At 38.9% G+C, this 19777-nt stretch overlaps 1 long non-coding RNA gene across 1 annotated transcript; it reads left to right on the top strand.

Moving 5' to 3' along the window:
- The first annotated feature begins 16956 nt into the window (after positions 1-16956).
- On the top strand, positions 16957-17354 carry LOC149925664 (uncharacterized). The gene is made up of 3 exons (XR_016477124.1): positions 16957-17011; positions 17078-17192; positions 17259-17354. It is a non-coding gene; the product is annotated as an uncharacterized LOC149925664 (long non-coding RNA).
- The last annotated feature ends 2423 nt before the right edge of the window (positions 17355-19777 follow it).

Raw genomic sequence — 19777 nt, 5'->3', positions numbered from 1 at the left:
CTCTGTACACCGATTACGCGTAGTGATCAGCCCCTCGATAGAAACCGTAGCGACCCGACGAGCCGCGAGCGAATGGGCGCCAAAATAATCCCGCTCGCTTCGTGACTTTTCTCTTCTGGTCCGACGCTGACGTCACTAAAAACTCTCTTTCCTCCGCGAATTTTCTGTCTCAAAAAACGCTAGCGCTGGCACATCTATTATAGCGTATCTTTATTCACCTTGCGTTTTACTGTGCCACCGCTGAGGTATCTACAATAATTTCCTGACTATCAATGCCGCATTACCCATAAGGCTGACTAGGCTGAAGCCTAGTAACCCACCAAGAGCAGGGGCCAATGCAGGGGAATGGGATAATGAGGGGTTGAGGGGCCCAAAGAAGTTCGAAGCCTATGGGCCCTGCCATGGATTAATACGGCACTGCTGACCGAATTAATACCATATAATATGTAGTTACTTGAAAATCACTCTTTGTTCACAATCGTATGTAAATGAAAATACATTCTATCATAATTGTATAATATTGTTACAAAGTGTGACACTTCCTTTTCTTCACATACAAAAGTTTTACTGAGAGCTTCTTCTTCTTTATTATACGCACCAAAGCTGCCACTGGCTGCTTTAGGGCTCTGGGATTGGTAAACTTTTATCCATAAATAAAATTTTCCAGTTTATCCGATAAATTATTATTTGAATAAAGCTGTTCTTCGTATTATTCGATTAATTTTATCCGAATAAATTAACCACTTCATATATTGATTAATTTTATCACCGTTTATTTATCGTTTAATACTTTTGTTTATCTAAGGAATTCTTTACTCGTAATTAAAAGTTATTTATGTCAATCTTTTTTTACAGTTAATTTTTCAACCAAATGAAAACTAATGTGTAAACTTATTTTATTTAGTAAATGAAATTAACTGTTTTATGATTTTCGTCAAGTACTTTATTTAGATAATAAAGCTATTTTTCGATAAAGAGAATTAAATTAGTTATTGTCGGAAAAAAGGACTTTTGAACTTTTGTTTCTTATATCCTTTCGAAAATCCGAAATTCGAAAAATTTAACTACATTTGTCAAACGCTAGAATTATTTAGTTTTCGGCAGTTAACTGCTCGTTACGATGGCGGAAGCTTCGGTACAAGATGTAGATAAAGCTACCGAGGAAATGGGCCGCAACCTGGTTTCTTCAACCGATACAAATACCACCTGGTTTCTTCAACCAGTATAAGTACCACCTGGTTTCTTCAACCAGTATAAGTACCACCTGGTTTCTTCAACCGGTACAAGTCCCACCTGGTTTCTTCAACCAGTATAAGTACCATTTGGTTTCTTCAACCGGTACAAGTACCTGCTGGTTTCTTCAACCGGTACAAGTACCACCTGGTTTCTTCAACCGGTACAAGTACCACCTGGTTTCTTCAACCGGTACAAGTCCCACCTGGTTTCTTCAACCGGTACAAGTACCACCTGGTTTCTTCAACCGGTACAAATACCACCTGGTTTCTTCAACCGGTACAAGTACCACCTGGTTTCTTCAACCGGTACAAGTACCACCTGGTTTCTTCAACCGGTACAAGTACCACCTGGTTTCTTCAACCGGTACAAGTACCATTTGGTTTCTTCAACCGGTACAAGTACCACCTGGTTTCTTCAACCGGTACAAGTACCACCTGGTTTCTTCAACCGGTACAAGTCCCACCTGGTTTCTTCAACCGGTACAAGTTCCACCTGGTTTCTTCAACCGGTACAAGTTCCACCTGGTTTCTTCAACCGGTACAAGTACCACCTGGTTTCTTCAACCGGTACAAGTACCACCTGGTTTCTTCAACCAGTATAAGTACCACCTGGTTTCTTCAACCAGTACAAGTCTCACCTGGTTTCTTCAACCAGTATAAGTACCACCTGGTTTATTCAACCGGTACAAGTCCCACCTGGTTTCTTCAACCGGTACAAGTACCACCTGGTTTCTTCAACCGGTACAAGTACCACCTGGTTTCTTCAACCGGTACAAGTACCACCTGGTTTATTCAACCGTTACAAGTCTCACCTGGTTTCTTCAACCAGTATAAGTACCACCTGGTTTATTCAACCGGTACAAGTCCCACCTGGTTTCTTCAACCGGTACAAGTACCACCTGGTTTCTTCAACCGTTACAAGTACCACCTGGTTTATTCAACCGGTACAAGTACCACCTGATTTCTTCAACCGGTACAAGTACCACCTGGTTTCTTCAAATGGTACAAGTACCACCTGGTTTCTTCAAATGGTACAAGTACCACCTGGTTTCTTCAACCGGTACAAGTACCACCTGGTTTCTTCAAATGGTACAAGTACCACCTGGTTTCTTCAAACGGTACAAGTACCACCTGGTTTCTTTTAACGGTACAAGTACCACCTGGTTTCTTCAAACGGTACAAGTACCACCTGGTTTCTTTTAACGGTACAAGTACCACCTGGTTTCTTTAAACGGTACAAGTACCACCTGGTTTCTTCAACCGGTACAAGTACCATTTGGTTTCTTCAACCGGTACAAGTACCACCTGGTTTCTTCAACCGGTACAAGTATCACCTGGTTTCTTCAACAGTTCAAGTACGGATGCCCAAAGTACATACATCTTATTTCATTTCTAGGCTTTCTAATTGGAATTCAAAATCTAAGATATGACGAATTTAAGTCTATGTTATTTGCTTTGAGCCGAAGAATATTGAATTTAGATCTAGCATTATTACCCGACTTATACAATATATTTGAAATAAATTTAGTCGAGTAAAACAGAATTTGGATCATTACATATGTTTTGTTGTTCGATTAAATTAGCATTCTTTCTATTTGATTTGAAAAATATTTTTGATTAATTAATGACGGTAAAATTTGTTCAAAAAGACGATGTTTTCTTTTCTCGGAAATATGTTCATTTTCTTTCTATTACGAACCTATAATCTGTTTGGTTATTTCTAAAAAATAAAATAACAGTTACAAAATTAAATATCGGAAGCTCTTCGTGGTTTTTCGGGTAAAATATATTTTCGAAAATATCGGCAATGATAAACTTATTATGTTTAAAAAACCAGTTATGTTTATGTACATAAAAACTTAATCAGTTAAACAATATGAAATTTATTTGAACTAAAATGTCATCGGAGAAACGTGCGAGAGATTTATTCGGAAAATTATCTGTAAATTGTCCGATTATTTATAGTTCACTGAATTTTTCGATCGAAATGATCAGAAAACCCCGAGCCCTAGGCCGCCGCTGCTTATAGGCGCTCAAAAATTTAGGTTACAGAGAATACAAAAGTTTGAGATATAAAAAAAATACAAGAATATAAGGGATATATACTGTCTATGGTGGAAGGGACCAAATATTTTTGGTCGGCTTGCACAAGAAAGATAAATATTCGTGGAAATGTTTCCCCCGATATAGAATAGAAGAAGGTGAGATAAGGATCAAAAGGCTCATAGCGCCGCATACAATAGTGCAACTGCCCCTAGGTTTGTAGAAGCGCTTATCGCAACGCTTTAGTCCCATTCGACCGAAATCCCATTCGACCGAAGGCGGTTTTTGAGGTGTCCCATTCGACCGAATTCCGCCGAAACGTCCGGTTTTTATGTGACCCATTCGACCGAACGCTTTTATGTGTCCCATTCGACCGAACGCTGCTATATAAATTGGCTTTTGCTATGTTTTCAATTTAGTTACTGAAGTCGTTTGCAATGGAGCGGATAGCTAATAAAGGAGGGTATTTATACATCAATAATAAGCCATTTTAATATCTTTGTACTATGCATTTATTTGAAAATAAAATGGAATGAGCATGAATTATATTTTTATCTTCACCTAGTCAAGAAAAGTAACTGAACCAAAACTGAAATAGTAAACTTAACCAACTCTAACCTAACCTAACCTAACCTAACCTAAACATGGATCTTCGATAGTACATACCTTATAAATAAAATACCAAATCACCCCGCCAATTCGGCTATATTTTAAAATTCTTTCGGTCGAATGGGATTTCGGTCGAATGGGAATAAACGATCGCAACTGCCCGGGCCCAACCTGTCCAACTAGAAGAGGTGGTTTTACCCGGTTTTCAACACTTTTGCGATATTTCGTGACTCTTTATCTCGACGAGTCGACGATACGGGCCACCTTTCGTTCCATTTCGTTTTGTGTTACAGAACGAGTTAGTAGTCTTATTTTTTGTCTCTCCAGTCGAGTTTAAAATTTTGGCAAGAGCGGACTTCTACCTCCTCGAGGTTTAAAGAAGCCTTAATGCGCTTGCCTAAAATTTAAACACTTAGATAATATATCTCAAACCAAAAGCCTTTTTAAAGGCTAATTAGTTATTATTTTAAACAAGTCTTTTTGAAGACTATTAGTAGCTACTTTTTGAAACAGCCTAAGCTTTTTCCAAGGGTATTAGTAGCGACTAGCTACTTTTTAGAACAGCCTTTTTCAAGGCTATTAGTAGCGACCAGTTACTATTTGAAACAGCCTTTTTCAAGGCTATTAGTAGCGACCAGTTACATTTTGAAACAGCCTTTTTAAGGCTATTTGCACTTTTTTCAAACAGCCTTTTTAGGCTATTTTTACTTTTTCAAACGGCCTTTTCAAGGCTATTTGTAATTTTTTACTTTTTCAAAAGGCCTTTTCAAGGCTATTTGTAATTTTGCACTTTTTCAAACGGCCTTTTCAAGGCTATTTGTAATTTTGTACTTTTTCAAACGGCCTTTTCAAGGCTATTTGTAATTTTGTACTTTTTCAAACGGCCTTTTCAAGGCTATTAGAAGTTACTTTAAAAAAAACCCCCATTTCAAGGCTATAGGGGTGTGCAAAATATTTGGTCAGACCAAATAATTCGATCGAATATCAAATCGAATATTCGAAAAGATAGGGAAGAAGTATTTGGTATTTTCAAATAGTTTGCAAACTGGTCGAATAACCGCGGGTCTTTTTCTAATTTGTTGAAGTTCAAGGCCATCCCAGGAGAGCGTAGTGAAATTTCCGAACTAGTCCTTATTTCTGGCACCTCTCTTTAGGCCGCAGCGCCAAGGACCATATAAAGAGTAGCTTGCACGTCCATTATCCATACCGTTTGTATTAAAACTTCTTAGCGAAAGGCAGAAGCTGTTTATTCTAGCGCCTATTGGTCAGATTACTCACGTGTTCTCTTTTGTTATGGAATTTTCTAGAATAGCAAAGTAAAACTAAAATTGAGTCTAAAACGTAAACCAAGTCCAAAACAAAATTAACAAGTTGGCAAGCCAAAATATACCTCTCCTCGGAAGAGTTTTTAATTTTCAGTAAAGCGTAACTGTATCCGTGGTTCTGCGGTAGAACGCTCACCTGTCGTTCAAGAGGGCTCGGGATCGAATCCCGGCCGATTAAAAAATTATACTAATACAATGACAAAAAGAGGGCGCTTTTGGAAAAACCTTTTCCTTGATTCTAAGAAACTGCGTACGCAGTGATTACCCTTTGCCCCGAAAATGCGAACGCGTCCGCAGGCTTGACAGACAGACAGACAGACACGGTGGTTGTATAACCCCTCCTCGGAGAGGTAAAAACCGGGAGGATAGTTGAAGTAAGTAACTTTATTAATTTTTCTGTTTAGAATTTTTGAGTTAACTAAATTAATATAAATGCAATTTTTTAATTTGTAACAAAATATCTGCTCCCTCGCGTTTTACATATATTTAAAAACTTGAAATTTTAATGAAGTGTTTGCAAACTATGAAGTATGTAGCATGTCCTTTGATTTTAATTGTAGTTAGTAGTTACTAAAGGTTAAAAGTCGCTAGAAGACTTGGTCCTGGAGTGCTACCTAGGGTATTAGCCTAGTTAATTATTATTACTATTATTTTGCCATGGTACCCAATTAAAATATGTATGATAATTGATAAGTTGATATGCACTATATTTTTGTAGGTTACAATTAACTCATTTTGGTCAAATCGAAAAAATTGTTCGAAGGAAGGTTGAAAATAAAGACATTTTGTACAACAATTAGAATTAATTTGAATGGTAAGTTAGAGTTTACCGAAGTGGCGTAATATAAAATTCTGGGCCCACCTGCAGCCTGAGACAATGGACCCCCTTCAGTGTTTTTTATTAAGAGCATTAGAGAAGGCTGAGTAAAATTAAAAATTTAAAAGACCATCTTTTAGGACTATTTTCAAGTAAAACGAACAGTGATTTCAATTACTTTTTTTGACAAATATGCAAACTATTTGGCTATTTTAAAACCAAATACGTCGAATAATTTGATATTCGAAATACTATTTGGTATTTGATCAGTTAACTGGTCTAAATTTTTGCCCTAAAAATATTCGACCAAATTATTTGACGTTATAAATATTCGATTTGGTATTTGCCGTGCTTTGAAAAAAATATTTGATATTCGATTCGATCCCCAAAAAATGGTATTTGCACACCTCTACAAGGCTATTAAAAGTTACCTTTTAAGACGGTCCTTTATAGGGTTTAAGCTCTGACTTCTCCTAGGGCCTCTATGGGCTTTTCAACTATTTGCTCTGGTTAATCATTTTTCGTGGTTGGGGAAATTTTTTTCTTTTTTAAAGCCGCTCAGCCCGCTCTTATAAAGTTCATTTGAATGGTTAGTTTTAGTGTGGAGATTAAATATGAAAAGATTTAATAACACTCACGCTTCAGGGGGCCTATTCTGTAAATATTCGAAATCTAATTTTCGATCGAAAACTACATTTCGAACTTCGAGATCTCGACGAATGGTATTCGGTAAAGATTTCGAATAAGCATAAATCAATGGAAATTGCCGAAGTCGATCTCGACATGGTATAGGGTATCGAGATCGAATTCCCATTCGATTTTTTACAGAATTGCCCCCCAGGAGCCGAAAAGCGAAAGAGAAAATTAGAACAAAAACAAATTGATTCTCAAAAGGATACACTTCGAAAGTTTTTCAAAATTAAAACCAATGAAATTATTGAAGCCCAAGAAAAATCTACAGAACCAAGTGGGCAAGGAGAATTTGTTGAGGATCAATGTATTTCAAACGACTCCGAACCAAAACACAAAGAAATAATTAATAAAAGGTCAAATACTATTGGTGAGATTAACTTGGCGAATTCAATTCATGACAGTCGATTAGCATTTACTGTTTTATTGAGTAACGACCAACCAGCAAAAGATGAAAATATAGACAAAGCACATATACCAACAATAAAACCTGTTAAAGATATTAGCTTTAGTAAAGACGATGACCCAGTTCAGCCTAAATTGTAAACATTTCCACAAACCGATTTTAATGGGCAAAGAGAATTTTCAATTTAAATTGGTATGATAAATTTCCAATGCTAGAATATTCGGTTGAAAACAACAAGGCGTATTGCTTTTGCTGTCGTCATTTTTCTACTACTAAGAATTCTTTGACTAACGGTTATTCAGACTGGAAAAATACAGACATGAGATTTAAAAAACACTTTAGCTCAGATAAATCACCCCACATGTTTGCATACAAAAAGTTTCAAATGTATCGTCAGAGTAAAAATAACGGATCAGTCGCGACGAAAATCGATAATCAAAGAGAAAGCGATGTTACGCGGAATCGCGACGTTAAAATTGTTATTCTTTGCGCTCAGCAAGATATTGCTTTTCGGGGACATAGGGAAATGAGTGATTCGGACAACAGAGGTAACTTTATCGAAATTTTAGAGATGGTTAAGAAGATGTGCCCTGATTTAAAAAATAAAAGTACACTAGTTGTATAATTCAGAGTGAATTAATTTCTTTGAGTGGTAACATAATTAAAAAAATGATAAAATCAGAAATTGATTATTCTGGTGGATACTACTCTGTAATTGCGGACGAGTCGAGAGATAAAGGTGGATTAGTGCAATTGAGTGTATGCGTCAGATACACTGTTAATGGGGCCGTTAAAGAAAGGTTCATTGGATTTTTAGACCTACAGTCATTTGACGCCAAACCAATTTCTTCTGGTATAATTAAAATTATTGAAGAAAGTGGACTTCGCATTAACAAACAGCGTTTCTCAAAGTTATGATGGTGCGAGTGTTATGTCAGGAAATATAAGGGGTGTAAACATATAAATTCAAACCGCTGTTGGTGGCCCTTGTCCCTACATACACTGTTACGCTCATCGTTTGAATTTAGTTTTAATAGATTGCTGTTCGAAGTTAGGGCCCGTTAGAGAACTTCTTGGACTTCTTCAAGCAATTTACAACTTTCAGTGCAGCTCAGTACTTAGATCCGAGTTTTCTTAGAATCACAAAGTGCTCTCAATTACAAGGATGTACTGAAAATGCCCCAGAGTTTCCATACAAGGTGGTAGAGTAAACGAAAAGGGGGTTAACTACTTCAGAAATAGATTGGATGCCGTATTATTAGGTTTAGACAATATTATTGAAAATGGTAAATCGGAAGAGTCGGCGGAGGGTACATTTCTCAGTTAGAAAACTTTCAAAACTTGGTACTGTTAATTGCTTTAGACAAGGTTTTAGGAACAACAAATGGTCTTTCGGAATATTTACAAAACTCCAAATTGGCATATTTACGAGCCGTTGCTTTGTGCAAAGCTACAGTTAGTGAACTTAGATAAATGAGAACTGATACTAAATTTACTGAAATATGGGACGAAGCTTCCAAGCTTGCCAAAACAGTAAATGTTTCAATACCAGATCCAAAGAGTGAATTTGGTCCCAGGAAAAGGGTAGTTAGTAAAAAATTGAAAGAGTTCAAAGTTTACGATAGCTTAGGAAACAGGGAAAATGAAAACATGAACGTGAGCCAGAAATTAAAAAGTACATATTTCGAGATTTAGCGCAGAAATGAATAGAATTGACCGAAAACTCTTCTGTATTAAATTATTTGTTGGCGTCTGATTTCTAAACGAGGCTGATGTTATAAATTTTTGTAATATTTTTGAGAGAATTCAGTTCAATACTAGAGACATTAAAGATGGAATAAAAGTTGTTAAACGCCTTATGACAACCGAAAACTTTGTATCAACTCAATACTGCCACAAGAGTATTTTGGACATCAAGGATGGCTATCCAGAGATTGTGAAGTATTTTAATGTAATTCAATGCATCCTGGTTTCCAGCGTGGCATGCGAGAGGAGTTTTAGCACCCTTAACAGAATAAAAACAAACACGAACGACAATGCGAGAAAATCGTCTTTCAAACTTATCTTTGTTATCTGTTAATAGAGATCTAACCAATATTTTGAAAGATAATCCCATGAAAGTTGTTGATGAGTTTTCTAAACAGAACAGAAGAACCGCTTTTTCTTTTTGAATTTTTTTAAATAAATAACTTAATTTGTCTCACTTAGCACATTCAACAATTTTATAAATTTAACATTTAGTTTTTAGAAAAATATGTGGTTGGGGGCTCACTTTTAATATTCTAGCCTACCTCGAAAAAAATCCTGGATACGCCACTGGGAGAACGTTCGATTTGGCTGCACCCTGGATAGATCAGACTGGAGTTCAGCGTGGGATGTGCTGGTCGAGAGTACGTGGATGAGTTTTGTGTCGTCTGCGAATAAACTGACTAGGGCATGGTGGACAGAAGCTGGTAGACTATTGACGTAAATGGCGAAGAGCAGGAGGGCCCAATACCGAGCGCTGCGGCACCCCACTGGTAACAGGACGAGAGGAGGACTTAGCACCTCTAATGACAACCCGTTGAGAACGTTGGGTCAGATAGGCCTGTATCCAGCGGAAAAGTTGATGATGGGCGATGGTATCGAAGGCCTTCTGTGTGTCGAGGTAAATCACGTCAACGGCGTGCCCAGATTCCAGGGCAGAGGTCCAGGAGTTTGTTGCTTCCAAAAGGTTCGTGATACAAGACCGTTTGGCCGGTTTGGGTAGAAAGTCTTTGACAAGTGATTCAAGAGTTTGACCATCTGACTAGTAAGACTGATGGGCCGGTAATTTTGCGGTTTGGTTGGGTCCCCTTACTTTGGGATAGGAGTAACGTAGGCCGTGCGCCAGTCTTCGAGAACAAGACCCGTGGTCAAACTTAAGTTGAATATGTACGTCAAAGGGCCGGCAATACTGGTTGGGGCCTTAGCTGCTTTTAGGCCTTTCAATTTTTTCAGTACGTCAAAACTTAGGAAACGTAGGAAACTTTGAAAGAGTCATCTGGAGATAAGAGTGCTTCGCTAGCCTTGTCAGTTTGAGATGGTATTGGTGCATGTGATGCAGTAAATATAGATACAAAGTAGGCGTTAAACGCATCCCCAAAGTCGGTATCAGCAGTGATTGGTTTGTCATGTAGTCTTTTTTTTTTCAGCTAGGTTAATACCCAAGGCACCACCTTAGGCCTAAGTCATCAAGCGACTTTTGAAGTCATTAATTCACTTGGCCGGGTTACAATGCGTAGGAGGGTGGTGGCAAGCCACGCGAGCCAACAGCTCCCTAAACTAACTATTACCGTTAACCTCAAAAAGTTTTTATGGAAGGGGAAACCGAAGACCTTGGGGAAAACCCCTTAAACCAGTGGGGAGAGAACTTGCAAACTCAACCCAGAAGGAGTTGTTCCGAGTTTTTCAACCAGTGCCACAAACTGGGATTGAACCCGGCTCCTCTTGGTTTCTTGGTATTTAATTTTTACGTAAGTGACTTCAGTTATAAGAGTGCGGTAGTTTTATAAATATATTTTTTGTAATTAATTTGTTTTACTGTCATTACGGGAAATTACTTAAGCTTAAGGGTTTGCCACCACGCAAGATAAAAAAGGACCACAAATTATTCCAAATCTTAAACTAAAAAACCAAGAAACTATCTCCAAATACACTCAGGCCAAGGCTATAAATAATGCACAAAGTGTTACAAAGTTTGTTTAACGCACCACTGTTTTGTAATTTTTCTATTATGATCCTGTAAATTCCACTTTCGTCTAACTCAAAAATATCGTCCTCAAAATTGTTTATCAATTGTTGACATAAACCGCAAAACTCCAGTCAGGCAGACTATTACAAAGCTTAGTGCAACGCTAATTTCTTGATGACGAATAAACTTGTCTATTGGTTTCCCTAGCGTTAGCAAAGTAGGAGGAATCTCGTGAGAAACAAACTTAACGTTAAGTAAAAAGGTTCAAGAATGTCTAGGGGTAAGATATAGGTAAATATACAACGAGAGTACGGGTGTCCAAAAGGTTTTATATATTGTAAACCAAAATAATAATAGCAATACAAATAACAATAAAATACTTAAACACTTAATAATAATAAAAATAAGCATGCAATAACACGAACGTCGCGGGGGGGGGGGGATACGCGGGCTCTCTCTCTTTATAACAATAGTTTGAAGCCTGTGGCTTTCGCTCACCGATTGATGAAACGGTCTGGTGTCGTTGAACTTCTGGCTGGTGGTCCGACTTCCCAAAGACTTGCTCTTCGGCGTGGCTAGCTAGCTCCTTTTCCTGGACTTCGTCCTTGATCGATATGTCGCTCGTTTGGGTCTCCTTAACCCTTTGGCTCTGTCCGCTCTTTAACTAGGTCCACTCTCTGGCTCGATCCGAACATTTACGATACGACGAAGAGTATTCAACAATAGAGAGAGAGAGAGAGAGGGGTTATAGCGCACAATGGATGAGTCAAGATGTGCGCGCTTTAGCAGCACCGAACACTGGTTAGGGGAGAGAGACATGTAGAGGGGATATGATACTTTACACGGACAACAATAGTACATTTTACAAAAAAAATACTAATGATACCTTTTTACGACTTGGACACCCATAAGAAATTGAAAAATATAAAAGGGACTTAAAAACTAAAATGCTCGGGGATAACGTGATTTCCTTCTACAGATGAGAACGCATATGGTAGGACGTAATTAAGGAAGTGAATGTGATAAAAGGTAAAATAGGTAAATGTTAAATGTCATAAGTTTTAAATAACACTAATCTAAATAGGAAATATTTTAAATGCAATAAGTTTTAAATAACACTTTTAAAAATGAGTGTTACATTAGCAAACACGTGACGAAATATCCTTTTGATATAAATTTCGTAATTGAAATTGACACGCCTTTCCTTTATAAATATAATATTAAGTTAAATATACCATAGAAAACAATAATTTACTATTTTTCGAGCGCACGGTAACAAAACCAGTCGGCCCAGGCCGTAATATTAGTTCCACATCAGTGTATTCGAGTGGGCAAACCCATACACCCTTAGTAGACACAGGTAGGCAAACTAATACAAAAACTGTTGAGGCTACGTGATTCCTTATCGTTTGATATATAATTTACCATCCTATGTTATAGGGTGGGCACCGCCCACCGTCAGGATACGCGGGTGGGCAAACCAATAGAAAAGCTGTTGAGGCCATGTGATTTCCTATCGTTAGATATATAAAATACCATCCTAAGTTGAAGGAATAAAACTTGGGCGCCTCCGACCCTCAGGATACGTGGGTGGGCAAAGAAATACAAAAGCTGTTGAGCCCATGTGATTTCCTATTGTTTGATATATAAATTACCATCCTATGTTAAAGAGTGGGCACCGCCCACCCTCAGGATACGCGGGTTGGCAAACCAATACAATAGCTGTTTAGGCCATGTGATTTCCTATAGTTAGATATACATGTATAAAATACCATCCTAAGTTGAAGGATTAAAACTTGGGTCCACTGAATCCTGACGATGGACAGTCTCCTGGTCCCGAGAACTGGCGTAGCTGGAAAAGACAAGTCAGCGATGTCCTGATAATCCGAGATGTCTACGGTATTTTCACAGGTGATTGGACAGAACCGATCAGATCCACGTCGACAGAAGAAACTTATCCGGCTGCCTTTAAGAAATATCAAGTAGCGGTCAGCACAACCCGTAAGGTCATTTGGTCAGCGTTATCCCGCAAAGTCCATAACATGATTGACGATTGCGAGACCCCCAAAGAGATGTGGGATAAGCTCCTCGAGATTTTCGAACAGAAGACATCGAAACGGCTCCGGAAGCTTCTCGCTCAGTTAATGCGAGCCACAAAGTCCTCTGACGTTGATATGGCAACACACTGTGGGCTGACATTCTGACCACCGCTAAAAGAGAGAAGGATATCTCTTTTGATGACTGTATCCTGATTGCTTGCATCTTCGAGTCCTTGCCACATGATGAATACCGAGAGTTCAGTATGCTGTGGGACACACTGCCGGACGAAAAGCAAACAGTCGCTGAGCTTGAGCGCCTTCTAATTGGTCGCGCAACCCGAGACGACAACGCTTTGGCAGATTCATCCGGGCTAATAGCTCGTCGAGAAGGCAACGGTAACTCCGGACGGGTAACGAACCGAAATCCTCGGAAGCAACGGCCGAGATGCTACAACTGTAATCAGCCAGGTCATTTGTCAAAAGATTGCAAGAAGCCCAGGAAATCTGCCGCAACACCGCAGAGGTCAATAGTAGCGACGGTTACTTCGCCGCAAATGGTCTGATGGCTGTGTCATCCACCGAAAGCCGCTGGTACTTTGACTCGGGAGCAACACAGCATGTTACGAATGATGTGACCAAGTTTATCAACTTCCAACCCTTTGATAGCCCAGCTACGCTGCACGTTGGTAACAAGGCACACATGACAGCAGATGGAGAATGGGACATCGGAATACGTTACAAAGTTTGCAATACCGTTCAATGCAACATTATCCATGACGTCTGGCATATTGGCGATTTTGCATGTAATGTCTTCTCACTCAAGGCTGCCATGAAGCGTAATCCGAAGCTAGAGATTCAAGCATCATCAACTACCTGTGGGCTGTACGACGTAAAGAGTGGCAAGCGTCAACTATGTCTCCCTTTTGAAAGTCGAATCTATGTACCGATTGGATATCACGGTAGACCAGCCGACAACTCGAGTCTATCTTGCCTCAGATCCAAAGAATGACAAGAAAACTGATCTCCAAGTAAGGCATGAACGCTTGGGTCACCAAGACAAACGCCATGTTGCTGCTACGCTGAAAAAGCTCGGATACGAGGTCACCGATCTGAGAACGGACACGCTATGCGAGGGCTGCGTTTATGGGAAGATGACTCGTCACAGTTTCGGTACCCGTACAGACAAGGCCACGAAACCTGGAGAAAGAGTACATTCAGATCTCTGGGGGCCATCAGCAACGCCATCGCTGGGTGGAAAGCACTATTACCTCCTCTTTAAAGACGAGTATTCCAGTTTACGAATGACCTATCTCCTGTCGAAGAAATCTGAAGTGGTCGACTATCTCAAGCAGTTTCTCGCGTTCTGCAAGAATTACGACCATACCGTCCGAGAATTGATCACTGATCACTGATCACTGATAACGGGACCGAATATGTCAACGACGAATTGCGCCGTATTACTACTCAAGAGGCTTGTCTAACTCATCGAACGTCAATGCCGTACACTCCGGAGCCGAATGGCGTCGCTGAAAGAGAAAACCGGACAATAATGGAATCCGTAAGAGCCATGCTCCATTCCAGACCTGATCTGCCGCCGAATCTCTGGGCCGAAGTTGTCAATACGACAATCTACATTCTCAACCGATCAGCACCGACTCGTATTGCTGGGAAGACTCCACTTGAGCTATGGTCTGGGAAACCTGCCATGTCCATCACGCATCTGAGAGTGTTCGGAAGGTGAATCGAAAGAAATTATCCAGAAAAGCCTACAAGGGGTTTCTGGTTGGATATGAAGCTGATGCAGATGTATACCGAGTTTACGTTCCAGAACTAAGAAAAGTTATCCGGTCCCGGGACGTAAAATTCAACCCCGAGCGATGTTCCATTGAAACTTCTATCCCTGCTTATGATGATGTCACCAGACAGGGCGAGCAGATATCAGAGTCCAGCAGCCAAGATGAGCCATCCAGAGCCGTTGACAACTTGAAAGACGAGCCTTCCAGAGCCGGTAACATTCCGAGAGACGAGACATCCAGATCCGTCGATGCATCCCGAGACGTGCCCACCAAAACCATTGGTGTATCCCAAGACGTGGCCAACACACCCGTCGAAACGCCCACCGAAGTCACAGGTCCTGTCCTTCGAGATCGATCGACACTGAGGTCAAGGAAAAATGTTTGCTGCACATGCACACCAGTCGACAAGGTCTTCCTTATCTGCGATGATCTTCCGAAGACTGCAGCGGAGGCGCGCTCTAGTCACGACTCTGTCAAATGGGAGGCTGCAATGCTAGACGAACTAGCTTCAATGGAGAAACACAAGGTGTTTGAAGTGGTCGACTTACCACAAGGAAGAAAGACCATCGGGAACCGTTGGATTTTCAAGACTAAAAACAACGAAGATGGCACGGTACTACGAAACAAGGCCAGACTCGTCGCAAAGGGCTATTCCCAGCGGGAAGGCATTGACTTTGGAGAAACGTTTGCTCCAGTGGCCCGTTTTGAGACGCTGAGACTTTTTCTCCGTACAGTCGCCCAGAAGAAATTGCATATGAAGCAGTTCGATGTGAAGACAGCGTTTCTCCATGGTTATCTCACAGAAGAAATATTCCTACGCCAACCAGAGGGTTTTGATGATGGAAGCGGGAGAGTCTGGAGACTTCAGAAAGTCTATACGGTCTAAAACAGTCGCCAAGGTGTTGGAACGAGCGCATTGACCAGAGAGAAGGATTATAACCTGGAGGACGAGGTAATCAGTCTGATATCTTATCTCGTCCTCCAGGTCACAATCCCTAGGATCTCTCTCTGCTTTCCCTCAAGGGTCCCCAGAATTAGTTTTCCTCGTGCAGATTTCTGGAGGATGGACTTTACCCCTCCGCTTTCTCCCGTTCTCCAGAATTAGTTTTAATCGCGCAGATTGCTGGAGGAAGGATTTTACGCCCTCCCCTCTCCCCCTTTCTCCAGAATTTGTTTTCCTCGCGCTGATTTCTGGAGGACGAATTTTACCTATCCGCTTTCCCCCGTTCTCCAGAATTTGTTTTCTTCGCGCAAATTTCTGGAGGATGGATTTTACCCCTCTTTACCCCTACCCCTGATCGCTATAATTCCGAAACTCTATAATTTCTTTATCGCTTCCAATCCCCTTAATTTCTAATCTCTAAGCAATAAAAACAAGTTATTTAAATTGAATTAATTTTTATTTTAGAACTTTGTTTACATGATTACGTAAAATTGGTTCTACGACTAATCCGATATTATATATAATCCGTTTAAATCGTAATTTTTCTATATAATTGTAATTAATTCGATCTTCGTAAGGGATAATAACAATTTCATTTAAAGAGTTGAAACGAATTACCTTCTGCAAGTGCAAGTTGTATAAATAATTTAATTAAAAGTTCCACCTCACGACGTCTGACCGGAATAGAGATGAAGTCGTCCTGCTCCAGTGCCGCTGACCTTGGTGGGGCCTGGATATGCCATTCTTGCGAGATGTACTTTTTTCCGATGGTGAATTATCCCTCGACGGACAGTGAGGAAAGAATCTGGCGTGTTCCCATTCTGGTACGTCTCCTGATTCCCAGTCTCCTAAGATTCCATGGCATTTGTAACATAATCTCCACGTTGAATATAGTAGAATCCGGCCTCCGCTAGTTTTTCTTTAGTGACGTGGGGATTTTTCCAGTGGCGAAACGTTTCAAGTCGATACGCTTCGATGTCCATAACTGATCTAGACCAAATATTTGTCTATAGTTTCAAATGATACATTCTCTAAGCCTACATGCTAAGCCTAAATTTATCACTAAGCCTACTAAACCTAATTTCATCAATGGTTAAATTTTATTAATGCCATTGTCAGTGGCATTAATACCGCCGAAACTAGTCGACCTCCATTAAATGTTTTTAAATATGTAATAAAGGAAAATATTTTAACTTACGCAATAATTCGTAAATGTTTTTATAACTCTTTTAATTTTTAATATCATTTGTAAAGTTAATTTTGCCGAAACTGCAATGGGAGTTATTGCTGCTGTCGTGGGAATTGAAACGATAGGCTTAGCGGAAGAAGTAATTTTTTTTAACGAAGGTAGCATGGAATTGAGAATGTTTAGCTAAGCGCATCATTGAAGAAGCAGGTATTTAATATGTACTTTACAATCGTCGAACATAAGGTTATAATTAATTGGCGTTATTTTTTACAGATAAGGCTCTTTTCAACGTGTTTTGTCTAGTAACCACGAAACTGGGCTACGTTCAGTAACGCTCATCAACACAAGCGGCTTTCAGGTACAAAATGATAAAATTGAAGAGCCAATGGTACAATACTCTTTGTAAATTACGATTACATTATAAATTTGGAAATACAAATATTTTTATTTGCAGATGCATACTACCGAATGAACTTAATTAAAAATGCTGAATGTAACAATTATCTCCTCGCATATTACCACTCTTTATATATTCCAGATTTTTCACAGAAAGCCCCGATTCAGATGTAAATACTACAAGGAACTCCTCCGTACGACACTTATTCAATAATATGTACAAGTGTTTTATTTTAAGTGGTTCATTTTTAAGTTTGTCTGGATATTATCCGTTACCAGTATTGTTATTTCTTGCATCAGTTTTTAGGTTGTTCCATTATTTTCATATCAGATGAGGAAATTTTGGGAGCTAGCAAAGCAGATTAACCACGAGTGCAACTGTGTCCCATCGATTATTCTGCTTATAGTTATGAGCACTGCTTTTATGCCGCTGAAGCTCTTCACATTTGGGTTCATTAAGATGGGGAATAGAGGCTTTCACTTCCTCCACAGTATATGAAGGGTCTTCATCACTCATTTTTAAACAATTGCTTAGTGCTTAACAAAATATTTCACAAAATCGAATTGAGTCAAATATTTATTTCACAAATTTCTACACATTTTCCAAACAATATACTAAAAACCTTTATTTATTTTTGTGATTGGGAGAAAAAAACCTGTAGGGATGGCGAATGGTTGAGCAGTTATTTTCATAGGTGGATTTAAGAGCCATCCCTATTTGAATACAGCCAATTATAGCAACATAAAAGGTGTAATTATCACCACCGCCTACATTTGGCTGTTGGAACAGAGCTCCAGCCGCTTAGTAGCTACTGATAATACAATCACTAATTCGCTACTCCTACAGGTTCCTATTTCGATATGGCTTATAGGTGCATAATTTTATATGGCCTACAGGTTCATATTTCTTGTTAGAATTTAATTCCATAAAGTAAACAAACTAAAGAATATTCGTCACTTGTTGGAAACTTCACGAAGCTCTTCCGTTTTTCCCGCGCAACTGAGTGGTCAAAGTTGGCTGTACTTTTATGTAAATTTTATTCAATAAATTGTACACTAAAGCTGAATATGTAATAAAAATATAGTAAAAAATAATTATTTTTATTCTGTTTTAATTTCAAACAAGATTCAGATTACTATGGAAGGTTATTTTTAATTATTGTTATTATCATAAAAGATGTTGTTCTAAAGTTAATGAAATTTAAAGTAGATGGCATTGTTTTAGGGCTATTACTTTTTTGTTTGTAAGAAGATGGCATTACAAAAGTTTTGAATAAAAAATGAAAAATAGATGGCATTGCAAATTATCTTCCCTAAAATAACACTAGATGACACTATACGCTTAATTTTTGTGTAGGGGGCGTTTTAACGTTATTTCCGGAACATTGGTCATCAAGAGTCACGTCACACTAGTGACGTCGCTGCTGCCCTTCAATTGGCAAAGCAAGAGGGGAAGAAGAGGGAAATCAGTGAGCTCTCGTCGAATGGTAGCGCCGAAGGAAGTAGGCGTTTCCCTTCTTACTTGCGGGGTCATGCAGAATACGGCCGTAAACTGCCTCTAATGATTGACGTCACACATTAACCCACTTGAGTATTTGGAAAAAACCCTTTGCTACTCGAAGGAGAGTTTTGGAAATACCACGTTGACGATATCAAAATCGAGCTCTCACTTAAAAATGTTTACGGAAAACAATCCTCTTGGAAAATTGAGTTACGTAGAAGATTGCTAAAAAATGGGTAAGTGTTATGTTTTTTTCAATAATGAGTCTTTTTTTACATTTTAAAGTATTTATTAAGAGTGAAAAAAGTTACATAGGAAAAATTGTTTACAATTGTTTTTTTTCGCGTACATAAGTTTACATTATTAAATAAAATGGCCGAGTCAAATTTCAATCTTTTTTATCATTACAAGGCCCAAAGCTAACTAAATCTCAGTTAAATTATCTAAGGCAATGTTTTTTTTCACCAATCTTATTTTGCGTGTACTAAAGATATTTTGTTAATGACTGGTAGAAAACATCTTTCAATGGTTCATGACGGTAACAGATTTCAATGACTTTTAGAAAGTACTTTAAATAGAACGTGTGGGAATAATGCAATAATATATTTCTACCAATGTTTTGTTTTCATGCTAGATTGCGTAAACCACCCCGTTGTCCTAATTATTATACCAATACTTCCTGATTCTATTTGCATTTTTTTTTGTTTTTGGATGGTTTATTTTATTCGAAAGTAAATGGTTTTCGCTCGTAGAAGCGCGCGCATGTTTTCGAGAGGGTTGAATCTTATCTCTAAAAGATACCAGATGGCGTGGGAATATATTGTTTTATCCTCTGGAACCGGATTTTTTCCAGTCAGTCACCATACCCCTCTCTCTAGCTAATGGAATCGCCAATTCGATGTGATGATTTTTCTAGCATGATTTGCGAAAGATAAAAATATCTTGTGGTCGTTTTTTCCCCAATTTTTGGAAAACTTTTGGTTGTACGTTTTTGTACTCTGTCCTTTAGTTCTATGCAAAATATACATTACGCAATATTCGCCGCAAACGTTACTAGTTAGTCCTTGCAATCGTCT

Source organism: Leiobunum rupestre, chromosome 10 (assembly GCF_980474605.1).
Source record: "Leiobunum rupestre chromosome 10, qqLeiRupe1.1.hap1, whole genome shotgun sequence".
NCBI classification, from domain to species: Eukaryota; Metazoa; Arthropoda; class Arachnida; order Opiliones; family Sclerosomatidae; genus Leiobunum; species Leiobunum rupestre.
This window is presented reverse-complemented; position numbering and strand designations above follow the sequence as displayed.